Below are 8831 nucleotides of genomic sequence, written 5' to 3' on the forward strand. Positions count from 1 at the left end.
TGGTGGGGTGGTTGCACTTGTTGGGGGGTGTGGCCAAGCCCCTCAGCCTCCATCCTCGGGACTGGATGTGGGTGTTGGGGGGCATGGCTGAGGCCCCCGGCCCTCCCCCCTTTCTGGCTTGATAGCCCAGGGGACTTTAGTCCTTCTAGGTGTTAAAGGTCTTAAATGAGACCTTTACTAGTTTATCAAACTTTGTCTCTGGTTGTGGGTTTTCTGTTTTTTCTTTCAGTTCTGTGTTGGATTATTTTCTGTTCCCACCACTCAAACTCTGTGCTAGAACTAATTTGTTGTCCTTTGCTTACTTCTAAAATGGGGGAACTTCTTGTGGGGACCAGTACTTGAGCTCTGTGGTTGAGTTAAATTGCTGCTTTGCTGCTGATTCCCTGGGGTAGACTTTTTGTGCAGGTCAGGTTTTAATGGTTGACTCTATAGGGACTTCCAGATCTGGTGAAATCTGGTGCACCTGGGTTGTGTAGAAACACTGGTCTGGGACTGAGTCTTTTCATCAAACTGCACCCCATGCAATTCTATATTCCTGACCAGTCTCCTGAGTGGTCCTGTGCTGATTGAGGGGCAGATCAGCTGTCCTTGCTGTGCCCCAGTGTTCCCCCAGTGGGCCTGTCTCCCCCACTGCCCGTGCTTCAGACACTTCCCATGGGATGGGCTGTGGTCCAGTCCCTTGAGGACTCACCAGCCTCTGGGTGGCTCTTTTTTTTCAGCTGTTGTTGCTCCTCGGTCCTATGTGGGTCCATGGGAACTCTGTTGGTGATACTGCTGGTCTGGGGGCCACCAAGGCCCTCTTCTCCCCTGCTGCCTCCAAGCAACTTCATCCAAAGGGCACAACTGTGGCTTTTGCTAGCTCCCGCTCCATGCACTCAGCAGCTCTAGCCTTAAAGCGGCTACGGCATGAAACAGTTGAAGTGGTATTTTCTTTCTCTCATCGTGGCTTCTCCTGCCTTCATGCACTCCATAGGTCTCTCCTCCCCTTCCCCTGAGCTCTAGCGGTCCCAGCTTGGCTGTCATTGCTTTTTAATAGTTGTAAATTGGTTGATTTATGGGAGAGAGTGACGCTGGGGACTGTCGATTCCGCCATCTTGACTGGAAGCCCCTTGTTTTCTTTTTAAATCATCCAGTTTCAGGTATTTTGTTATAAGCAACAGAAATGGACTAATACACCCAGTTAAAAGAAAGAGACTGTTAGGCTGGATTAAAAAAGCAAGCCCCGACTATATGCTGACTATATGAAAACTACTTTAAATATAAAAATACAAATAGGGTAAAGCTAAAGGGATAGAAAATTACATATCGTGATAATACTAATCTAAAAAAGCTGAAATGGATCTATTAATATCAGATAAAGTATATTTCAGGATAAAGAATGTTACTAGGGATAGAGAGGGTTATTACATAATGATAAATATGCCAATTCATTAAGAGAACATAACAACCCTGAAAACCTAACAATTTAACAATCCTAACACATAATAACAGCCTCAAAATACATGAAGCAAAAACTGATAGAACCACAAAAAGGAACAGATAAATCCACAATTGTAGTTGAAAATTTTAATGCCCCTCTCTCAGTAATTAATGACATAAGTAGAAATCAGTAGGATATAGAAGACTTGAACAACACTGTCAACCAACCTGACATAATAGCATCAGAATATACATTCTTTTCAAGTGCACAAATTCTGGGTCATAAAATTATTGTCAGTGGGCCGGCCCCGTGGCTCACTCGGGAGAGTGTGGCGCTGGGAGCACTGAGGCCGTGGGTTTGGATCCTATATAGGGATGGCCAGTGCGCTCACCGGCTGATCGTGGTGTGGACGACACCAAGCCGAGGGTTGCAATCCCCTTACCAGTCAAAAAAAAAAAAAAAAATTATTGTCAATGAATTTTAAAATTTACAAGTCATACAAATTATGTTTTCTGACCACTATGGAACTGAAATAGTAGTCAATGTAGAAAGATTTATGGAAAGTCCCCAAATATTTAGAAACTAAATAATACACTTCTAAATCTATGGATTAAAGAAGAAATCAAGGGCTGACCCCGTGGCTCACTCGGGAGAGTGCAGTGCTGGGAGCGCCGAGGCCGCAGGTTCAGATCCTACATAGGGATGGCCAGTGCGCTCACTGGCTGAGAGCGGTGTGGGCGACACCAAGCCAAGGGTTACGATCCCCTTACCGGACACACACACACACACACACACACACACACACACACAAAAGAAGAAGAAATCAAAAAGGAAATTAGGAAGTATTTTGAACTGAATGAAAACACAGCATATCAGAATTTCTGGGATGCTGCTAAAGCTGTACAACTTAGATGAAATGAATAAATTTCTTGAAAGATACAAACTACAAAAACTCACTCAAGAAGAAACCAATAACCTGAATAGTCCTATATCCATGAAAGAAATTAAATTTGAAGTTGAAAACCTTCCCACAAAGAAAACTCTAGGCCTATGGCTTCACTGGAGAATTTTATCGTTTAAGGAAGGAATAATACCAATTCTACAAATAAGTGATGTAAAGATTATTTTCATGGTAAAACTGGATGTTACAGAGCAGGGGGCAATATCTGCATGAATTTTAAAGGTAAAAATTTTAGAAGAAGTCTCAGAGACATGTTGGGTCCAGGACAGGCAGCTTTGGGCTCTCATCAGACACCTGGGGATTCTGTTTCTCCCTCTCTTTACAGGAGGCACCAGCACCAAAGAGGGCAGGACTTGCTTGGGATCTCACAATGTTGGTGAGGGAGTCAGGACTGGAGCCCTGGATGGTTACCAGGCAGCCTGGGCTCACATTTCTGTCTGCCTGTTACCTACCCTCTTTCTGCATCTAACACCTTGAGATCTGGCATTATTTGAGATATAAGATGTGCTATTCTCTGTAAGGTAGGGACTGTAACAACATTCAGTCTTATCAATGAGGAAGCAGGGGCGGGCCTGAGGCCACACAGGATTGGAATCTATTCCCCTACGACTGTCGGGGTCTCCCCAGCATTTGAGGACCCATCTCCCAGCCTCATTCCACCTCCCCCTACATGTGCCCTCTAGTCACACTAGATGTTTACTATTGCCTACATAGAACCCCTCCTGGAATGGCCGCCCCCACCCCCCCACCCACCATAGCTCACTCAGTCAAAACCCAGTCTGTGCCTGAAGGGCCGGCTCAGATGCCCTCTCCTCCCAGAAGTCTCTTCTGGTCCTCCACCCCGACCTCGCCACAGTCAAGCCCTCTCTTCCTCCTCTTTGGTCCCCATTTTCTTCCTATTGCCAAACTAACTTTTGTTTTCCTCAGTTGTAAGGGTTAAGGCCAGACTGGGGAGGGGTAGGAGGCAGAAGAGGAAGTGGGAGAGGCAGCCGAAGAACTGAAGGTAGCTAGGCTGGGGCCGGGGCCTGGAGAGTGAGGGGGAGATGGTTTGGGATGAGGCTGGAGTGGGCAGGAGGAGACCATGCAGGCCTCAGCCAGGTGCTGGGCTTAATCCAGAAGGAGCCGTGGGGGAGGGGGATGTGTTTGAGCAGAAGAGTGTGTCAGGTTCTAGAAGTTTCCCTTGGGCTGCTGTGGGGGGAGGGGTGATCAAGAAGCAACTGGGAGGCCATTGACTGCTGCCCTGTCGGGGAGAGATGATGGAGGTCTGGACCAGGATGAGGGCAGAAAGTGGCACATTTGGCATCATTTAGGAAGTAGAACCAGTGTTATTGGAGAGAGCCCTGTCCAGTCTCACAGTGTTGAATAATTGCCTGAAAACTCCCTCTCTGTCCCAGCATGCATCTTGCAATTTCAATATTGCATGTCCACCGGGAGGCATTGCTGCAGCCTAGCAACTCTGGTCCATGAGTCCACTGCTCCCTAGCCCTACAGTGGCAATGCAGGCTCCTGTTCCATATGGCCTGCAACCCAATGCGATGTGGGCCCCTGAGGATGAATGGAGATGCAGGGAAATCGCTGGGGCCTGTGTCCTTGAGATCAGCTAAAATGAAACTTCTGGTGGGGGCTCAACTTCAAAGCTTTTCACCTCCTCCCCCTCCACCCCCAGGGACCTGGGCTCAAGCATATGTAGAGTCCCCTGCTTGTCTCCAAATACCTTCTTGAAGGGATAAAGCTCCTTGTCCAGTTCTGAATCGAGTGGCAGTTTTTCAGTCTTTTGGGGATGCAGAAGATGGAAACTCCCAGAATTTAAGGTGTGGCATATGGATGGGAAGCTTTTGTTAAAACTCTGGTCAGCTGTCCCTTCCCCCATGAAAATATGTGAAAAACACATTTATTTGAATGTTCAGATCTGAAGTCACTTAAGGGAACATAAAAACATACCACATACAACTTGGTGTACTAATAAACTCACCTTTAGTACTTTGATGAAGATTGAGGGAGAAACAGACATTTTTGGGGGTGAAGCATTTACTAATGCTGGAAATTCTGTGTTGCCTTTTGGGAGGTGAGACCCAGATAAAAGAGGGGGGACTCTGGGCTTTTTTCTACCCTGGGCCTGGATGTGGTTGGGGGATGATCATTGGCTTGCTAATCAATTTCTGTTCCCTTTTTAAAGAACCTCCCTCTTCCCATTAAAATCTCAGGTATTTTCATTTTTCTCTTAAACTTCAAGTTCCGACATCCAGAACAATGTGCCCCTGGGAGAGGACAGGTGAACCATGAATTTCGTAGATTGGGGGCTGCTATGGACTGAATTGTGTCCCCAAATTCATATGTTGAAGCTCTAACCCCCAATGTGACTGTAACTAAAGATAGGACCTATAAAGAGGTTCAATAAAGTCATAAGGGTGGGGCCCTGATCTGATAGGATTAGTGTCCTTATAAGAAGAGACACCAGAGGGCTGGCTCCCCTCATCCCCTGGCATACACAGAGGAAAGGCCACGTGAGGGTGCAGTGAGACGGCAGCCAGGAGAGCCTCACCAGAATCGAATCAGGCAGCACCTTGGTTCTGGACTTCTCAGCCTCCAGGCCATGAAAAATAAATTTCTACTGTTTAAGCACCAGTCTATGGTATTTTATCATGGTAGCCCAAGCCAACTAAGATAGGGGCTTCAGCAGCTTTTAGGCTCCTCCCTGCTCCCAGCACTGTTCCTCCCAGTTCTCAGAGGGGCTGGGATCAAGATAGCTCCTGTTAGGCTCATGCTGTAGGGGAGCAACAGGACCCGTGGCCCCCAGTACAGCCATTTCCTGCCTTGCCAGCTAGACCAAAGGGCTCGTTCTTCACAAGGCTGTGCCTGACCTAGAATAAGTCAGCACCAAAACCAGTGCAAATACAGATTCTGGGTGTCTAACCTGGGTGCCCAACTTTCCTCCTCTTGCCTTAGATCCACTTCTTGGTAACCCCCTATCTCTGGAGTAGACAATGAGGCAGGAGACCTAGTTTGGGGGTCCCCTGAGCCACACTTGAGTAGGGAGAGGAGCCTGTGGTTGACAGTGTCTTATTGTATCACCCTGTCCAGGCTTTTTGCACTTTCTGTGATTCATACTTCAAATACACACATCCATAAAACCCAGATCCCCGAGGGTCAGTGAGTTCTGGAATCCAACCTGGAACACCTACCCAGCATCCCCTTGCTCTCCTAACTCTTCCCCTTCCCTAAGGGGGACAAGACACCCATCCAGGGAAGGGATCTTTGGTGGGAACAGAGGGGACGGATGTGATCCCAGCTCTGCAGCAAGAGGCATCAGTGTGGATCTCAGCCATGGGGGTGACTGATAAAAGGTAGAGGTTTTCCTTTTGGAGATGACGGAAATGTTCTGGAATTGATTATAGTGATGATTGCACAAGTCATCTAAAAACCACTTTGAATAAGTGAATTGTATGGTTTGTGAATTCTATGTATTCCTTTTTCTTTTCTTTTTTTTTTTTTTTTTGTCGTTTTTTCGTGACCGGCACTCAGCCAGTGAGTGCACCGATCAGTCCTATATAGGATCCGAACCCGCGGCGGGAGCGTCGCCGCGCTGCCAGCGCAGCACTCTACCAAGTGCGCCACGGGCTCGGCCCAAAATATGTATTTTTTTTTTTTTTTTTTTTCTTTTTCGTGACCGGCACTCAGCCAGTGAGTGTACCGGCCATTCCTATATAGGATCCGAACCTGCGGCCGCTGGGAGCGTCGCCGCGCTCCCAGCGCAGCACCCTCCCGAGTGCGCCACAGGCTTGGCCCGAATTCTATGTATTCCAACAAAGCTGATAGCAAACAACACAACAGGGCTGTGTTAATGACAATCAGGATAAAGTCTAACAGCAAAGCGTGCTGGGCAACTGCAGCTGATGCGGGGCCTGACTCCCTACCGCCAGCCTGGGCTGCCACAGCTTCCTGAGCATCTGTAGTCAACAGAGCACATGCGAAAGGCCACTCACCTTGCCAGGTGCCCCGGCCTATGAATTATTGTGAATTGCACCTTCTTCTGAGCCCTTATCTGCCTGGCGATGTACAATGGTATTAATAAGTCTCCTATTTCATTCTCACAGCAGCCCAATGAGGACCTGTAATTATTTCCACTTAGATGAAGAATCTGAGGCTTGGGGAGAGATACTCTCCCAGTGCACTGAGTGGAGAGTGGTGGAGATGGGATGAGACCCAGATCTGTTACTCCAGAGCGTTTTGGTTTGGGGAGCTTTGTGAGGCGCCTCTGACCCTGCCCACCTCTGCCTGCCCCAGGCTCAGCTGGCTCAGCTGGCTGCAGCCCCAACTTGAGTGGTGTCAGCAGCACACCCCACCCCTGTGGCCATGTCACATCTCCTGGCTAGGTGGTGGTGTGAAAAACACTGGCCTCTGCCTCCCCTCTCTGCCTGCTGGGCTGGGAGGGTGTCTTGTCTTAGTCCATTTTGTGCTGCTATAACAGAATACTAGACTGGGCAATTTATAAAGAAATTTATTTCTCACAGTTCTGGAGGCTGGGAAGTCCGATACCAAGGTGCCAGCATCTGGCAAGGGCCTTCCTGCTGCGTCGTCCCATGGTGGAAGGTGGAAGGACAAGAGAGAGCGCAAGAGCAAGAAAGGGAGCCAGAGGGGCTGAACTCACCTTTATCAGAGGCTCCTGCTCCTGTGATGACCATACTGATCCATTCATAGGGTGGAGCTCTGATGGCCTAAACACCTGCCATTAGGCACCACCTCCCAGCACTGCTGCACTGGGGATTAAGTTTCCACATTCAAATCATAGCAGGGGCTTCCCCAGGTACCGTGAAGGCTTGATCTGAGGCTGTTGTGGGCCCCAGCTGACCTGCAACCTTGGCCCTCCTCAGGCCATGCTGACCTGCTGCTCAGCTGCCTAGGCCACAAGGCCTGGCTAACAGGTCAGATGACACCTGCCTCCAGTTAGGCCAAGGAAATATGACACCTCGGGTGCTCTGTCCTGGCTTCTCGTTCTTCCTGACCAGGAGCTGAGGGAGAAATGACAGGTTCCTCAGGCTCTCATGACGGCCTTGGTGACTGAACTTCCAGCATAGTCCGCACCGAGCGTTTTCTGCACTAAGCACATTCTACACTAGGTCTTTTCAGCAAAAAAGAGGAAGCAGTTTCAGGGTGTCATCATGGCTCCTGGATCCCTAAATGTCCATTTCCTGTGCCCTTGGTGACTGGGTCAAGGGTCTTGGGAGTCTTGCCACTCCCTCTTATCCTGCCCAAGCCCCAAGTGCCTGCCTGCCCAGGCTGTTTCCTTCACCAGCTGGATGGGCCTTGGAGAGGCCAGGCAGGCTGGGGGTGAGGGCAGCTGCCCAGCCTGTCCCCCTGCTTTGGATTAGTCAGGGGTGCCAAGACCTTGGGTCCATAGCTAACCAATGTAGACAGGTACAGCAGGCCCTCCACAGCCAAACTGCAGGCCTGGGGCTGTGCCCCTAACTCTGGTACCCTTGTCCCATTTGCTTCTAGAAACTTCTTTGCATGGGCCTGTAGCCTCTGGGGACCATAGCAACTTTGCTGACCAATGAAGGATCCGAGCTCCATCCAGGCTGCTGCCATTGTCCTGCAAAGCCGAAGGCCTTTTATTAAGGGGCCTACTGTACAACACCTCCTTTTGGGGGAGGGAGGGTTCCAGGGGCAGTAGTGGGCAGAGGCTGGGATCTCTGGAGTCACACAGACCCAGGTTCCAATCCCAGCTCCACCCCTTACTCGCTGTGCTGAGCTGAGTGGTATCTCTTCTGAGCTTAGTGTTATCTCATCTGTAAAATGGGGATAATCCTGTGTAATGGAGTAAATAAAATGTGTACACATAAAGCACGGTCTTGCAGGAGGTGCTCAGTAATGTCACCCTCACCTCCCACTCCTGCTCCTCATTGTTCCTGCTGGCTGCTGCACTGTGACCAGTGGGACAACTCCCTCCCTACACCCCACCTCAGCTCCACTTGAGGGCTGTTAGAAGCATTACCAGGGATGACCACCAGGTGGTGCCCACCCCAGCTCCCCACCAAGGGCTGCTACTTGCAGACCTTTGTGGATTCCCTAAATCTACTTTTATGGTTTACTGTTTTTATTTTGGATTAAGAGGTGGTATAATAATCTAGGCAGGAAGAGCGCTTGCCTGTTCCTCTCCTCCCCATGGCAGTCGGCTTCCTGCAGTGCCTGAGGCCACACCCTCCTGGTGGCCAACTCTGTCCCCAGCTTCTAGTGCTAACGTGGCCTCCAGCTAGTGCTGGCAGGCTGAGAAGCCCTGGCCCAAGGGTGGAGAACAGACCCCACCAGTCCAGGCCACTTCTCTGAGACCCCATCCCTGCTGAGTCAAATGCAGACCCACAGCCCCTGGCACAGCCAAATCTGTAGGTAAGTGAGCGACAGTTTGCTTACCTGACTGTGGGTTCGACTGGTTCATTCTGTCCAGGTGTCAGG

Source organism: Cynocephalus volans, chromosome 11 (genome assembly GCF_027409185.1).
Source record: "Cynocephalus volans isolate mCynVol1 chromosome 11, mCynVol1.pri, whole genome shotgun sequence".
NCBI lineage: Eukaryota > Metazoa > Chordata > Mammalia > Dermoptera > Cynocephalidae > Cynocephalus > Cynocephalus volans.